This window comes from Anomaloglossus baeobatrachus, chromosome 6, assembly GCF_048569485.1.
Source record: "Anomaloglossus baeobatrachus isolate aAnoBae1 chromosome 6, aAnoBae1.hap1, whole genome shotgun sequence".
In the NCBI taxonomy this organism is placed as follows: Eukaryota; Metazoa; Chordata; class Amphibia; order Anura; family Aromobatidae; genus Anomaloglossus; species Anomaloglossus baeobatrachus.
Window position 1 is genome coordinate 450,581,208 of NC_134358.1, and position 17,545 is coordinate 450,598,752.

Consider the following 17,545-nt stretch of genomic DNA (forward strand, 5'->3'; position numbering starts at 1 on the left):
CCCATCCAGTACCCCCCTCTGTCACCCATCCAGTACCCCCCCTCTGTCACCCATCCAGTACCCCCCCTCTGTCACCCATCCAGTACCCCCCCTCTGTCACCCATCCCGTACCCCCCTCTGTCACCCATACTATCACAGGTGCTATGTACCATGCTGTCGCCCTGCTCCTTTCTCACTCGCTCCCAGCCGCTGTCAGACATTACAGGTATTCTTCTACTTCCCTCAGATGTGACAACTTTTCACCTCAGATTTTGCAGCTTTCCGCAATGTGTTACATGAGGTAAAAGAGTAGAAAAACGTCTACAGTGTCGTCTGTGTCGGGGTAACACTGAGTGCAGGGGCGGGGAGACCCCGGAACTCTACACCCCAGGTGCGGGCACTACAAGTGCCACCATGCCGGCTGCCTCCCGCTCCTCAGATCGGTGTGCGCATGCCCGGCCCCGCCTCCACAGTGTCTTTTTTTTTGTCTCGTCGTCACTGTTTACACGGTTACCCGGGAGACCGACTGCCGGGACCCGCAGAGCGACCACCGGGCAGCGGGCAGCGCAGTATGTGAGTACCGGGCTCTGCGGGGGGATGCTTGTTGCGCTGGGCGTTGTAGTGTCCTGTGGGGCTTTCAGTAGCTGAGCCCATCAGTGTTCTCCCTGTCAGGTGTCCGCCAGCAGGTACAGGGGACACCATGGAGGCTGCGCACAGTCTGGTGATCTGGTCACTGTCACAGGATAACCCCGGTAATGGAAGTTCTGACAGTTATTACCAGAAGAATTATTACCAACTGATGAGACTGAGGCAAACAGTGTGCACTCCTGCCCCCTACTCCAGAGCGCCCCCTCACTGCGGGTGGGGATGCTGAGTGTACTGCTGTGGAGGTACTGATGCTGCACTGATCACTGGGTACTGCTGTGGAGGTAGTGATGCTGCACTGATCGCTGGGTGTACTGCTGTGGAGGTAGTGATGCTGCACTGATCGCTGGGTACTGCTGTGGAGGTAGTGATGCTGCACTGATCGCTGGGTGTACTGCTGTGGAGGTAGTGATGCTGCACTGATCACTGGGTACTGCTGTGGAGGTAGTGATGCTGCACTGATCGCTGGGTACTGCTGTGGAGGTAGTGATGCTGCACTGATCGCTGGGTACTGCTGTGGAGGTAGTGATGCTGCACTGATCACTGGGTGTACTGCTGTGGAGGTAGTGATACTGCACTGATCGCTGGGTACTGCTGTGGAGGTAGTGATGCTGCACTGATCGCTGGGTACTGCTGTGGAGGTAGTGATACTGCACTGATCGCTGGGTACTGCTGTGGAGGTAGTGATGCTGCACTGATCGCTGGGTACTGCTGTGGAGGTAGTGATGCTGCACTGATCGCTGGGTACTGCTGTGGAGGTAGTGATGCTGCACTGATTGCTGGGTACTGCTGTGGAGGTAGTGATGCTGCACTGATCGCTGGGTACTGCTGTGGAGGTAGTGATGCTGCACTGATCGCTGGGTACTGCTGTGGAGGTAGTGATGCTGCACTGATCGCTGGGTGTACTGCTGTGGAGGTAGTGATGCTGCACTGATCGCTGGGTGTACTGCTGTGGAGGTAGTGATGCTGCACTGATCGCTGGGTGTACTGCTGTGGAGGTAGTGATGCTGCACTGATCGCTGGGTACTGCTGTGGAGGTAGTGATGCTGCACTGATCGCTGGGTGTACTGCTGTGGAGGTAGTGATGCTGCACTGATCGCTGGGTACTGCTGTGGAGGTAGTGATACTGCACTGATCGCTGGGTACTGCTGTGGAGGTAGTGATGCTGCACTGATCGCTGGGTACTGCTGTGGAGGTAGTGATGCTGCACTGATCGCTGGGTACTGCTGTGGAGGTAGTGATGCTGCACTGATTGCTGGGTACTGCTGTGGAGGTAGTGATGCTGCACTGATCGCTGGGTACTGCTGTGGAGGTAGTGATGCTGCACTGATCGCTGTGTACTGCTGTGGAGGTAGTGATGCTGCACTGATCGCTGGGTGTACTGCTGTGGAGGTAGTGATGCTGCACTGATCGCTGGGTGTACTGCTGTGGAGGTAGTGATGCTGCACTGATCGCTGGGTACTGCTGTGGAGGTAGTGATGCTGCACTGATCGCTGGGTGTACTGCTGTGGAGGTAGTGATGCTGCACTGATCACTGGGTGTACTGCTGTGGAGGTAGTGATGCTGCACTGATCGCTGGGTGTACTGCTGTGGAGGTAGTGATGCTGCACTGATCGCTGGGTACTGCTGTGGAGGTAGTGATGCTGCACTGATCGCTGGGTGTACTGCTATGGAGGTAGTGATGCTGCACTGATCGCTGGGTGTACTGCTGTGGAGGTAGTGATGCTGCACTGATCGTTGTGTGTACTGCTGTGGAGGTAGTGATGCTGCACTGATCACTGGGTGTACTGCCGTGGAGGTAGTGATGCTGCACTGATCGCTGGGTGTACTGCTGTGGAGGTAGTGATGCTGCACTGATCGCTGGGTTCACTGTTGTGGAGGTAGTGATGCTGCACTGATCACAAAAGGAATCAAAATGAGGGTAAGAGCGGGACAATTGCCCTGCAAACGAATGTGGATATAGAATAAATAAATTATTTTAAAAAAATGGCATGGGGTCCCCTCTATTTTTGATAACTAGCCAGGGTAACGCAGTCCGCTGGGGGCTGGTATTATCAGCTGGGAAGGTCCATGGTTATTTGGTCATTTCCAGTTTAAAAATAGCAGCCCACCACCGCCCCAGAAGTGGCGCATACATTAGATGCGCCAATTCGGGATCTTCGCCCCAAGTCTTCCCAATTGCCTTGGTGTGGTGGCAATCAACATAATATTTTTTTTTATGCGTTTTGTGGGTGTTTTTTTTTTGGGGGCCAAAAACGCTGCATCTTTGTGGTCAGAAAAAACGCAGCGTGCGCACATAGTCTAAAGTGGGCTTTACACGCTACGACATCGCTCAAGTGATCTCGTTGGGGTCACGGAATTTGTGACGCACATCCGGTCACTTTAGCGATGCCGTTGTGTGTGACACCTATGAGCGATTTTGCATTGTCGCAAAAACGTGCAAAATCGCTCATCGGTGACAAGGGGGTCCATTCTGAAATATCGTTACTGCAGCAGTAACAAAGTTGTTCCTCGTTCCTGCGGCAGCACACATCGCTCCGTGTGACACCGCAGGAACGAGGAACCTCACCTTACCTGCGTCCCGGCCACAATGCGGAAGGAAGGAGGTGGGCGGGATGTTACGTCCCGCTCATCTCCGCCCCTCCGCTTCTATTGGGCGGCGGTTCAGTGACGCTGCGGTGACGTCGCTGTGACGTTGAACAAACCGCCCTCTTAGACAGGAGGCGGTTCGCCGGTCACAGCAACGTCGCAGGGAAGGTAAGTCCGTGTGACGGGTCTGGGCGCTGTTGTGCGACACGGGCAGCGATTGGCCCGTGTCGCACAACCGATGGGGGCGGGTACGCACACTGGCTATATCGGTACCGATATCGCAGTGTGTAAAGCGGCCTTTACATCAGACAAGTCTAAAGCCTGCTTTACACCTTAAGATCCAGCATAGGATATCATATGCGATCGTAACCGCCCCCATCGTATGTGCGGCACGTTCAATTTGTTGAATGTGCCGCACATACGAGTAACCCCTGTCACACGTACTTACCCGTCCATACGACCTCGATGTGAGCGGTGAACGTCCACTTCCTGGAGTGGGAGGGATGTTCGGCGTCACAGCGACGTCACGTGGCAGCCGGCCAATAGAAGCGGAGGGGCGGAGCTGAGCGGGACGTAAACATCCCGCCCATCTCCTTCCTTCCGTATTACCAGACGGGAGCCGCAAGACGCAGGTAAGATCTGTCCATCTTTCCCGGGGTGTCACACACTGCGATGTGTGCTACCCCGGGTACGATGAACAATCTGACGTTAAATTCATGAGGAATGAACGACGTGCGTGCGATGAACGTTTTACCATTCATTTGCAATCGCATGTAGCTGTTACACACTGCAATGTACCTTACGATGCCGGATGTGCGTCACTTATGACGTGACCCCGCCGACACATTGTAAGATACATTGCGGCGTGTAAAGCGGGCTTAAGGCTATGTGCGCACGTTGCAATTTTTCATGCGTTTCTGCAGCGTTTTGAGCTGCAGCGTTTTAATGCAAAATTACATGCGTTTTGATTTCCGAGCAAAGTCTATGGAAAATAGGGCTTTCTTGTGCGCACAATGCTTTTACAAACGCAGCGTTTTAGTTGCTTAAAATTTGTCAAAAACTCGTTTGAAGAAGCAACATGTCAATTGTTTTTGCCATTTTGGCAGCGTTTTGATAACATTGAAGTGAATGTGAAATGTCAAACGCATATGTGACGCCCTGGCCGGGCCAGGTAGTCACAAATAGGCCCCTGCACTACACCTTTCCCTCACAGGTGACATCAGCCAACCTTAAAACCCTAGTCACCCCTCTCAGGGCTAGATGGACACACCAGGGGGCGGTTGGAAGACGCCCACCGAGGAGTCTAGACAGCCCGGGGCGGGAAAACAGAGTTTTCAGTTCAGTTGAGTTTCAGAGTTCAGGAGTGGAGGTCAGGCCTTTGTGTCAGGCCTGAAGTAAACTGACAAGTACCAGGGTAGGAGCCCTGGTGCCTTTGGCTAGGAGGCAGATGGCGGTATCCGTCTGCAGGAGTCAGGAAGACGGCTCGGTGGAACCGAGGTGGACCGGAACAGGGTAGTGGACCGCCGGTACCGACCCGGGGAACCGACTCAGAAACCAGAGCACACAGGGGGGTACTCGGACCCTGAAGCTGGGACCAGAAGCGACTGGAATCAGCTAATTAACCGATTGAGGCCAAGACTAGAGGTCCTGTCCCACCGAAAGTCCCGATAGAAGACAACAGCCCACCGAGGGGGATAAATGGCCACCGCCACGGCTCAGGGATCCCACGGGCCAGCGCCTGCGGGCAAGGGCTCCTAGGCCACATCCAACCGGGAGCGGACTCCTGAAATTGCAAGCACAGGCAGTCCAACATTACACAAAAGTGCAGGAAAAAGACAGAATACCAGCCGGGTGGGGGATCAGAACGCAGCCGGCTGCAGGCACCGACCACCATCACCTTGGTTTACCAGAGACTCGTGTGTTTCCTTCACTAGTGAGTACACCTGTACCCTGCGGTCGCCCATCTCCCTGCACCAACAAATCCCAACGGCCACCATACCTGCCCACAGAGGGGTTAACAACTTGCTGCACAACATCTCCCCCCAGGTACCCCGTAATTGCAGTCGTGGTGTCCAAACTCACCACATACCGTGAGTGGCGTCACGAACCTAGTACGGCCCAGCCCGTACATATACGTCCTACATCCACCACCCCCCAACCCTATTGATTCAGAGTGTCCGCGGGATCCCCCGGGTCCGGAGACCCTCGAGCCACCCACCGGAAGGCCCGGACCCGAGCAGCGACAGGCTGCCGGCACGGGGGCGGCACACATATTTTTCTAGAAAGAAATTTTATTTTATTTTTTGTTAGCCTTTAAAAGATATCAGAACTACAAGATTATAATTTTGTTTCTCACACTGAGAGCAATAAATCTTTTTTCAACTGGCTAACACGGTACCAAAACTTTTTATCATTTCTGAGAGACCAGCTCCTGTTGGTTGTGACTAGTAATGGGTGGACCCGGATTGTAAAGTTTGGGGTCCGTACTGGATACCATGTGTCTGTGCATTGGCTGTCACGGCGTCTGTGATTTCACAGTACAATATATATAATAGTAAATCAAGGTGTACAAGATTCATATATACTGTACGTCACAACTAGAGATGAGCGAACGTGCAGATATTTGGTTTCTCGCGAGTCCAACTGGATTTAAAAAGAAAAAAAGATATCTGGTTCGGGGCCAGACTTGAACTGAAACATCTGCCAGGTCGATGATTCCCATATAAGTCTATGGGGACCAGAACTTTGTGCTTTAAAATGGTGGTAGAAAGGGCTATGGGGATTAGAGCAGAACCATTATACTTACTGAGGCTCCCGCGCGGCTGTAACACTACTTCCTGGGCCGCTCATTAACTTCATGCATATGCACTGCTTCCACCGCTCACTCTCAGTCCCGACGTCTGTGATTTAGTGCAGTCAGACCGCGCCCCAAGCCTGTGTGACAGCGTATGTGATTGGTTGGAATCACACACACTGTCTACGTACCTATAGTGTAAAAATAAATGAATAAATTGGCATAGGGTCCCCTGTTTATTGTGATACCGAGTAAATTATATGACTACAGGCTGCAGCCCCTAGCCCTGTGCTTATCTTGGCTGTGTATGAAAATAAGAGGGATCCTATGCGGCTTTTTTTTTTACAAACTATTTAAAGAAATAATGTAAATAAAAGAGGTGCGGCCCCCCAATTTTGATACCAAGCCATGAACAGCTGGTGGCTGGTTTTCTCAGGCTCGGGAAAAGCATGGTTATTGGGTCACCCCCAGCCTAAAAATAGCAGCCTTCAGTCGCCCAGAATTGGGTCAAACAGCAAACAGGACACAGGTGAGGATGTTACCTTTATTAGCTATTCAAACCCATTTGTGTCAACTTCTGTGCATGTTATCAGGCCAAAATCACCAGGGTATGTGAACTTTTGATCAGGGTCATTTCGATGTTTTTTGTTGTCATTATTATTTCAAAAGAGGAAACACAGTAGTTTGACAATAAATGACTTCATCTAACCACTAACCGTGAGTGGGAAAAAAAGATTTTGTGTTATCATTCATATCCTCTGAAAAAATGGCAAGAAAGCAAAAAATCTGCTGGGGTATGTAGACTTTTGAGCACAACTGTAAAGGCTACTTTACACGCTGCGATATTGGTAACGATATATCGTCGGGGTCACTTTGGTAGTGACGCACATCCGGCGCCGTTACCGACATCGCAGTGTGTGACACCAATGAGCGACGATCAACAAGCACAAAAAATTGTTGCTCATTGACACATCGCTCATTTCCTTAATATCGTTGCTGCTGCAGGTACGATGTTGTTCGTCGTTCCTGCGGCATCACACATCGCTGTGTGTGACACCGCAGGAGCGACAAACATCTCCTTACCTGCCTCCACCGGCAATGTGGAAGGAAGGAGGTGGGCGGGATGTTACTCATGGTGGCGGAAGGAAGGAGGTGGGCGCTCATCTCTGCCCCTCCGCTTCTATTGTACACCTGCCGTGTGACGTCGCTGTTACGCTGCACAAACAGCCCCTTAGAAAGGAGGTGGATCGCTGGCCAGAGACAGGTAAGTCCGTGTGACGGGGGTAAGCGAGGTTGTGCGCCACGGCAACGATTTGCCCGTGTCGCACAACCGATGGGGGCGGGTGCGCTCGCTAGCAATATCGGTACCGATATCGCAGCGTCTAAAGTACCCTTAAGTCCAGAAATATTTGGACAGTGACACACGTTTTTGCATTTTAGCTATTTACCAAAAACTATTCAAAATACAGTTATATAATGAATATGGACTTAAAGTGCAGACTCCGCTTTAGTTTGAGGATATTCACATCCTAATTGGAATAAAGTTTATGAATTACAGCTCTTTAATATATAGCTGCCTCTTTTTCAAGGGACAAAAAGTAATTGGACAATTATCTCAAAAGCTCTTTAACCGTTTTGCGCCAGAGTCTGTTTTTGCCTTCGCCACAGGGCCAATTTTGTCATTTCTGACCAGTTTCAATTTGACAGGTTGTAACTTTAGAGCACTTCAACAGATCCTTATGATTCTGAGATTGTTTTTTCGTGACATATTCTACTTGAGGATAGTGGTAAAATTAAGACAATATCTTAATTAAATTAGCAATTTTCAAACTTTTAATTTTTATACCCTTAAACCAGAGAGTTATGTCACCCAAAATAGTTAATAAATAACACTTCCCACTTGTCTACTTTACATCAGTGCAATTTTTGAAGCATAACTTTTTTGTAAGGAAGTTAGAAGGGTTCAAAATTAATCAGCAATTTCTAATTTTTCCAACAAAATTTACAAAACCATTTTTCAGGGACCACATCACATTTGAAGTGACTCTGAGAGGCCTATGTGACACAAAATACCTAAAAGTGACACCATTCTAAAAACTGCAACCCTCAAACTGTTCAAAACCACATCCAAGAAATCTAGTAACACTTTAGATGCTTCACAGGAATCAAAGCAATGTGGAAGGAAAATATGAAAATGTTACTTTTTCCCACAAAAATGAAACTTTAGCTTTGAATTTTGCATTTTCACAAGGGTAACAGGAGAAAATGTACCATACAATTTCTTGTGCAATTTCTCCTCATATGTGGTGTAAATCTACTGTTTGGGCTCACGACAGGGCTCGGAAGGGAAGGAGCGCCATTTCAAATTTTGACTGCAAAATTAGCTGGAATCGTTAGCGGACAGCATGTCGCATTTGGAGACCCCGTGAGGTGCCTAAACAGTGGAGCTCCCACACAGGTGACCCCATTTTGGAAACTAGACCTCTCAAGGAATATATCTAGATGGTTGGTGAGCACCTTGAACCCCCGGGGACTTCACAGAAGTTTTTAACGTTGATCTATGAAAATAAAAATACATTTTTACCACAAATTGTTACTTCAAACAGATTTTTAACCCCTTAACGACTGCCGATACGCCTTTTAATGGCGACAAATTAGGGTACTTCTTCCAAAGGTCGGAAAAAAGGGTCTAGCGCCCCCCAGAGTCGGAAAATTTCCGGGGTCTCAGCTGCCGGGGGTAGCTGAGACCCTGGAGATCATGATTCTGGCCGGTTTTTCCGGTCCCCGCTCACGTGATCACCGATGCACACCATTTACCGATGATCACCTTACAGTAAATGACCGCGCCGGTAAAAAATCATTTATCTCCCATCTGGCATAAACAAACGTCAGATGGGACATAAATCTCATCCCCCGGTCCTCTCCGGTCCCCCGGTGTCGCCAAAGTGTCCCCTCACCCCCACCTTCCTCCCGAAAATCTAATATGGCGCCGCGCACACCGGCGCATTTACCCTGTTCCTTTGGTTTCTGTCGCATGTGCTATGACACATATGACATAAAACTACTCCCCAGGCCCTGCCAGGTCACCCCCTATTCCCACCCCGGTGTCCCCCGTTGTTCCCCGTACCTGTCTCAGCTCTGATCCCCCGCGGCCCCCTCCTCCTTCACAGCAGGCGCTGGTCACACGTGCAGAGCGCGGCTGACAGCTCAGCTTCCTGGTTTGCTTTCAGAGACGCTGGCTGCTGCTCGCACTCTGCAGATGTGACCCGGGGAGGGTGGGTCTGCACTCCTAGAAAATGGGGGACACGTTCCCTGAATGTGCCCCCCATATTTTAGAAGGTCCAGAATCGCCGCGGGACTTTCACAATGGATTACAGCAGCAACCCGATTTTTTTTTTCTTTTCAGTAAATTGGTCAAAGAGGGAATGTTTTTGGGGAGTGTTTTTTCAAATAAATTTTTTTTTTGTTGTAAATTTTTTTTTTTTTACTGTCAATTAATTATGTCTGGTATCAAATAGACGCCGTGACATAACTAATTGCTGGGCTTGATGCCAGGTGACATTACACACCTGGTATCAACCCCATTTATTACCCCGTTTGCCACCGCTCCAGGGCAACGGGATGAGTTGGGGCGAAGCGCCAGGATTGGCACTTCTAATGGATGCGCCACTTCTGGGGCGGCTGCGGCCTGCTATTTTTAGGCTGGGAAGAGTCCAATAACCATGTCTCTTCCCACCCTGAGAATACCAGACCCCAGCTGTCAGCTTCACCTTGGCTGGTGATCTAATATTTATAAATAATTAAAAAAAAAAAACAGCTTGGGGAGCCCTCCAAATTGATCACCAGCCAAGGTGAAGCTGTCAGCTGTGGTTTGCAGGCTACAGCTGTCTGCTTTACCCTAGCTGGCTATCAAAAATAGGGGGGACCCCACGTCATTTATTTTAATTATTTTTTTTCTTTTTGGGCTAAATACAAGGCTAGGCATCCTTTAGTGCCACATGAAAGACACTAAAGGGCGCCAGCTTAGAATACGCAAGGGGTGGGACGTTATATATGTTTGACATCTATCCATTCATCCACTGTAGCATTTTAGGCTGTATGCCCACAATCAGGGTTTGCAGCGTTTCGGGTGCAGCGTGTTTTCCCTGCATCTATAACGCTGCGTTGTGCAGTAGAAGCACAGTGGAAGGATTTTTAGAAATCTCATGCCCACTATGCTTTTTTTTCCGCAGCATAAACCGACCTGTGGTGCAGCTTCCCGAGCCTCAGCATGTCAATTTATGCTGCGGAGATGAGTGTTCTCTGCAGGTAGAATAGAACTAAAGTCCACAGCAGCCTGAACCCAAATCGTGGGCATGGGCAGCTGCGTTCTCCCGTGGACAACACTCACATCTCTGCAGGAAGGCTGACACTGTGTACTAGACGCCGTGTCGCTGGATCATGGCCACATAGCCTAACAGTGAGAATATTGTTGCTACAGCAACATTTTTGTGAAGTACCTGTGGATTCAAAATGCTTACTATACTCCTGAATAAAATCCTTGAGGGGTCCAGTTTCCAAAATGGGGTCACTTGTGGGGGGTTTCTAATGTATACGTACCCAAGAGGCCCTGCTAATGTGACATGGTGCGCGCAATTTATTTCAACTTTTCCAAAATTCAAATGGTGCTCCTTCCATTCCAAGCCCTCCCATTTATCCAAACAGAGGTTTTTGGCCACATATGGGGTATCCCTGCGCTCACAAGAAATTGGATAACAACCTGTGGGGTCCACGTTTTGTTTTTGCCTCTTGAAAAAGTGAGAAATGTGATGCTAAAGAAACATTTTTGTGAAAAAAATGAAAATTTTCAATCTGGCAACCTAAGCTTATCAAATTCTGTGAAGTATTTGTGGATTCAAAATGCTCAATATACACCTAGATAAAAGCCTTGAGGTGTCTTGTTTCCAGAATAGGGTGACTTGTGGGGGACCTCCACTGTTTAGGCACATTAGGGGCTTTCCAAATGCGACATAGTGTCCACTAATTATTACAGCCAAATGTTCAGTCAAATGGCACTTTTTCCCTTCCGAGCCCTGCTGTGCACCCAAACAGTTGATTTCCACCACACATAAGGTATCAGCATACTCAGGAGATATTGCACAATAAATTTTATGCTGCTTTTTTTCCTTTTACTCTTGTTAAAAAAAAGCTATGTGGTTGAAGTAACAATTTGGGTGGTAAAAATGTATTTTTTTATTTTCACAGCTCAACATTATAAACTTCTGTGAAGAACCTGGGGGTTCAGGGTACTCACCAAACATCTAGATAAATTCCTTGAGGGGTCTATTTTCCAGAATGGGGTCACTTGTGGGGGACCTCCACTGCTTAGGCACTGCAGGGGCTCTCCTAATGCAACATGGTGTCCGCTATTGATTCCAGCCAATTTTGCAGTCAAATTGCACTCCTTCCCTTCCATGACCTGCCGTGTGCCCAAACAGTTAATTTCCACCACATATAAGATATCACCAAACTCAGGAGAAATTGCACAATAAATTTCATGGTGATTTTTTCCTTTTACCCTTGTGAAAAAAAGCTACCTGGTTGAAGTAACAATTTTGTGGTAAAATTTTATTTTTTTATTTTCATGGCTCAACGTTATAAACTTCTGTGAAGCACCTGGGGGTTCAGGGTACTCACCAAACATCTAGATAAATTCCTTGAGAGGCCTAGTTTCCAATATGGGGTCACTTGTGGTGGTTTTTTGCTGTTTACGTACCTTAGGGGTCCTCCAAATGCGACATGGTGCCCGCAATCTTTTTCAGCCAAATTTCCTTTCCAAAATTCAAATATTGCTCCTTTTGTTCCAAGCCCTCCCATTTGTCCATACAAAGATTTCAGACCACATGTGAGGTATCACCGCGCTCATACAAAAGTGGGTAACAAACATTTGGGTCAAATTTTTGGAATTACCTTTTGAAAAAGTGAGAGAATTGATGCTAAAGCAACATTTTTGAGAAAAAAAATGACAATTTTCAATATGACAACGAACGTTATCAAAATCTGTGAAGTACCTGTGGGTCCAAAATGCTCACTATACCCCTCGATAGAAGCCTTAAGGGGTCTAGTTTCCAAAATGGGGTCACTTGAGGGGGGTTCCTGCTGTTTAGGTACCTTAGGGGATCTGTAAATGCAACATGGTGCCCGCAATCTATTTCAGCCAACTTTGCTTTCCAAAATTCAAATATTGCTCCTTTCGTTCCAAGCTCTCAAATTTACCAAAACAAAGGTTTCTGACCACATGTGGGGTATCGGCGCGCTCATAAGAAAGTGGTTAACAAAGTGTGAGGTCCAATATTTGGTGTTACCTCTTGAAAAAGTAAGAAAATTAGTGCTAAAGCAACATTTTTAGGTAAAATGTTAATTTTTATTTTTTTTCATTCTACATTACTTTAGTTCCTGTGAAGCACCTGAAGGGTTTATAAACTTCTTGGATGTGGTTTTGAGTACCTTGAGGGGTGCAGGTCTTAGAATGGTGTCACTTTTGGGTATTTTCTGTCACCTAGGCCTCTCAAAGTCACTTCAAATGGGATGTGGTCCCTAAAAAAATGGTTTTGTAAATTTTGTTGAAAAAATGGGAAATTGCAGATGAACTTTGAACCCTTCTAACTTCCTAACCCCAAAAAATTTTGTTTAAAAAATTGCGCTGATCTAAAGTAGACAAGTGGTAAATGTTATTTATTAACTATTTTGTGTAACATAACTCTCTGGTTTATGGGCATAAAATTAAAAGTTTGAAAATTGCAAAATTTTAAATTTTTTTGTCAAATTTCAGATTTTTTCACAAATAAAATAAAAAAATATCATCCTAAATTTACCTCTAACATGAAGTCCAATATGTCACGAAAAAACATTCTCAGAATCACCGGGATCCATTGAAGCGTTCCAGAGTTCTAACCTTATAAAGTGACACTGGTCAAAATTGCAAAAAATGGCCTGGGCATTAAGTACAAAACTGGCTTCGTCCTTAAGGGGTTAAAACCTTTTTTAAAGAAAGGTATAAGGAAAAAATGCAGCAATCAATTTAGCCTCAAATTTTGCATTTTCACAAGGGTAACAGGAGAAAGTGTACCATACAATCTGTTGTGCAATTTCTATTGAGTATGCTGATACCTCATATGTGATGGAAATCAACTGTTTGGGCGCATGGCAGGGCTCAGAAGGGAAGGAAAACTATATGTCTGCAAAATTGGCTGCAATCATTAGTGGATGCCATGTCGTGTTTGGAGACTTCCTGATGTGACTTAACAGTGGAGCTCCCCCACAGGTGACCCCATTTTAAAAACTAGACCTTTCAAGGAATATATCTAAATGTTTGATAAGCACCTTGAACCCCTAGGGGCTAGACAGAAGTTTATAATGTTGAGCCATGAAAATAAAAAATACATTTTTACCACAAAATTGTTGCTTCAACCAGCTTTTTTTTCCACAAGGCTAACAGAAAAAAGTGCACCATAAAATTGATTGCGCAATTTCTACACAGACACGCCATATGTGGTGGAAATCTACTGTTGGACACATTGCAGGGCTCGAAAGGGAAAGTGCGTCATTTGAATTTTAGAGTGTACAATTCTCCGGAATAGATAGCAGACACCATGTTGCATTTGGAGAGCCATCCATGTGAGGTCATGTTTTTTTGCAGGATGAGTTGACATATCTACTGGTACCATTTTCGGGCACATAACATTTTTGGATCGTTTTTATTCTCAAAAATATTTGGGGGGAGGCATTGCTGTATTCTCAGGGCTATAAGTTTTTTATTTTTCCGCTGATGGAGCTGTGTGGCTCCTCGTTTTTGCAGGACAAGATGTTGTTTTCAGTAATACTATTTTTGTTTATATTCAATTTTTCATTGCTTTTTTTTCCACTTTTTTTTGCGGTACGATAAAAAGCATTTTTTTAAACTGTTCACTGAAGGGGTTAAGTAGTGTGACAGTTTTATAGATCAGGTCGGGCCGGACGCGGCAATAGCAAATATGTGTACTTTGTTTTGTTTATTTTTGTTTTTATATAATTAAATGTAGTTATTGGTATAATTTTTTATATTTATTTATTTTTTTAATTTTGCAAGTTTTTTTAAAACTTTTTTTAAACTTTTTTACTTAGTCCCTATATGGGACTTTAAATTTTCTTAGTCTGATCGCTGGTATAATGCATTGCCATTCAGCAGCATAGCAATGCATTATACTGCCAGTGTCAGGCTGCAGATCACCTGTCAGAACCTGCTGCAGGCTGGGTCTGACAAGCCACGTAGACCCTGAGGTCATCATGTGACTTTCGGCTGCCATGACAACCCTTGGCTTCCCTGTAATCGAGTCACAGGAGTGTGGGAGAGGTAAGAGAAGCACTCACTGCACCTCTGAAACTTCTATTTGCCGCAATCGCTATAGATCGCGGCTCATAGAAAATCGCAAAGCGTTAACATCATCTGGACCTGATCCAATCAGGTCCTGATGATGTTTCCAGATAGAACTACCGTTCTGCATCAGAAACCCAGTGATCGCGGCACGCCGGGGGGTCGCAATCCCCTCCTGACCACTGACCGTAATTTTACGTCAGCTCTGCACAAAGGCCAGCAGAAGCCATCATATATTTACAGTCGGTGGTCCTGAAGTGGTTAATCGACTGCATGGGCTATTCCCTCTTTAATTCATTATAAATGAAGCATGTAAAAGGTCTGGAGCTGATTCCAGGTATGGAATTTGCTTTTACAACCTGTTGCTGTGAACCCACAATGTGCAGTCAAATGAGCTCTCAATGGAAGTGAAACAGAAGGCTGAAAAAAAAGAAGAAAGACCTACAAACACGCAACAACAGAAGTCAGCTTCAGTAAAGACATATTAAAGCATCACAAAGGAGGAAACGTAGCGTTTGGTGACGTCTATGGCTTCAAGACCTCTGGCAGTTTTTGATTGTAAAGGATTCTCAACAAAGTATTAAAAATGAACATTTTATTTATGGTAAAGGAAATCTGTCCATTTACGTTTTAGCCCCTGAAATGACGAGACTGTGGAAAAATGACTGCAATTCCTAAATGTTTCACAGGATATTTTTGTTCAATCCCTGTAATGAAATCTGAAAGTCTACACTTCAATTGCATCTAAATCAAATGTAGGGGCATGCAGAGCCCAAATCATGATGATTCGGTCACTGCAAATATTTCTGGTCTTAACTGTATGTCTAGAGTGGGTGCAGAAGTTGTAGTTGTGCCAAGGTCCCTAAGTCCAAGAAGTGCATGTGATGGAAGGGCCCTGTTAGCAGGGCTGGAACTGAGTAGGTTTTGACTTATTCTCCACTTCTATACAGTGACCACACAATACACAATACTCAGTGCCCAAGTAATATGCCATACAAACTGCAGAAAACCACATGTTGCTTGCATGCAAAGTGTCCCAGGTTTGCCCGGACTGTTCCCATTTTTTTAATCAGTGACAGAAAAATTGATGGTTCCCTTGGCCAATAATGCGTGGTCTATAGTGATAAGTTGGGAAACACAAACCTAGGTTCTCAAGCAATTGTGCAGCCAGGATCAAATTCCTGCTTCTTGTGGTTTGGAATCTAGTGACAGGACTACCTTTAAACTCAGTCTCTGTCCACCTAGCTTGATTTACAGCTCCTTAGGCCTGGTCTACACTTCGATTTTAACTATTTAGATACAACTGAAGTCCAAAACAATACATTGTGTTATATGCAATTGGGTGGCGTTCAGCTGCCGCTTACTTGGCAATAGCACCACAGAATGTTACAGTATAGCCTAGATGTTGCTGTCCCTCCGTCCTGCTGCTGAGATCTCACATTGCTGAGTAAAAGCTGCAGCTGTCAGGCTAAGAGGCCAGAGACTACAAACTTTTGAACTCATGCTATTTCATTCTTTAGCTGAATTCATACAATATTCATTTGAGATACGGATTATGCAGCCATTCTGATATGTCTTTTCATAGTAAGTACACCAGCATCATTGGGCATTAGACATCTATTTAATAATGTGTACAGTTTCCATTGGGAAATTAGGTGACAGATCCACTTTACTGTCAATCTTTTTTTTTATTATTTTTTTTTGGCCAGAGCATTCAGTGTAAATCTGAATCTGACAGTGGAGGAGAATAGTTCTCAGCTCTGCTCTCAGGTTGCTCCAAGAGGTCTAGTGTTCGGGGTCCTGGACAATTTTTCTGTTTTACAACCCCTAAGATCATTGAAGCTTAAAGGGCTATTCCCATCTACAAGATCCTATCCCAATATGTAGAAGGTGTAATAATAACAATATTAGCAAACACCTCCAATTAGAAATGTAGTATAGTTCTTCTGATTCACGTTGTCACTTACCTCATGTTCAGGGCATTGCAGGACCTTAGGTATCCGTGGTTATGACTACGCATATAGTTACAGTTAGTTAGTTGATCATGGTCATAACCATGGATACCTAAGGTCCTACAATGCCCTACACATTAGGTAAGAGACATTTCTAATTGGAGATATCTGCTATTATTATTATTGTTATTATTGTTGTTATTATTATTATATCTACTACATATTGGGATAGGATCTTGGACACCCTTTAAAGTCCCATCTACTGCAGTGTGAGTGGCAATGTGTGATTTTCCATTGTTACATGTGACATGCTGTGATATACTTGTAAAATACTGTTTCGCATATGGATGGAAATACAATTGGTGCAACTTATGCAGCCACACAGGGGCCCAAGAGGTAAGGGGGCCCATTTCTAACTCCAAAGCAGGTGGAATTGTGCATTATAATGAGCTATTGGACTGCAAAGGGTGCATATACTGTTCTTAAACAGGGACCCTCTTCTGTCTGCCCTCCAGATGAATGTCCATGATGCCAGGTAACCCATCTTTTGTGCTCAAAGGGTTAAACCTATTGTAATCTAGTCCGTCACCGATAATCTAGTGCAATTACTTACACAATACAACCCCAGAGCTTTAAATATATGAAAATGTGATTGCAGCTAATAAGGGATTAACACACGGTGGGAGATTGTGCTCTCGGGGATTATGGAGTATTTCTTCTCTGCATGTGCTCCTATTGCACTGGTGGATGGTGCCTTATACTGGCTGAGGCGTGAGGCTGCGTCCACCTCTGTGCTGTGCCTCTGACAATGGGACAATGAGGTTCACTACCCAGGAACATGAACCTGCGCTGGAATCTGATCTGGCACCTGCCTGTAATGTGACTTCCATTGTAATTTGCTGGAGAGTGTGATATATACAGTATGGACTGATGTCATGTCTCAAATGAGGTGTGTAAAAATAGAGCGCACAGGCAATGTGTAAAGTAGGATGTGTGGTGTGAAATCTTGATGAGATGTGATGGCAGCTTACAAGAGGCAATGTGACACCATCCGAAATTAGATTGTCAAAAATAAAACCGCTGCATACAAATCAATGTAGGCATGCTGCAAATCTGCCTTCTACATCCTTTACATTTGTCCATGGCTGATACCATTTGGGTGCATGGACAGCGCTGTATTAAGTATTGCTATAT

General features: G+C 45.8%; 1 protein-coding gene across 3 annotated transcripts in view; it reads left to right on the forward strand.

Annotated features, from left to right (window-relative positions):
* Positions 1-473: 473 nt before the first annotated feature.
* The window catches only part of NEK10 (NIMA related kinase 10), a 368,787-nt gene continuing 351,715 nt past the window's right edge, over positions 474-17,545 (forward strand). For all 3 annotated transcript variants that reach the window (XM_075316653.1, XM_075316655.1, XM_075316654.1), the window contains exon 1: positions 474-552. The gene's annotated coding sequence lies outside the window, so the exon portion shown is untranslated. The remainder of the gene's footprint in view (positions 553-17,545) is intronic.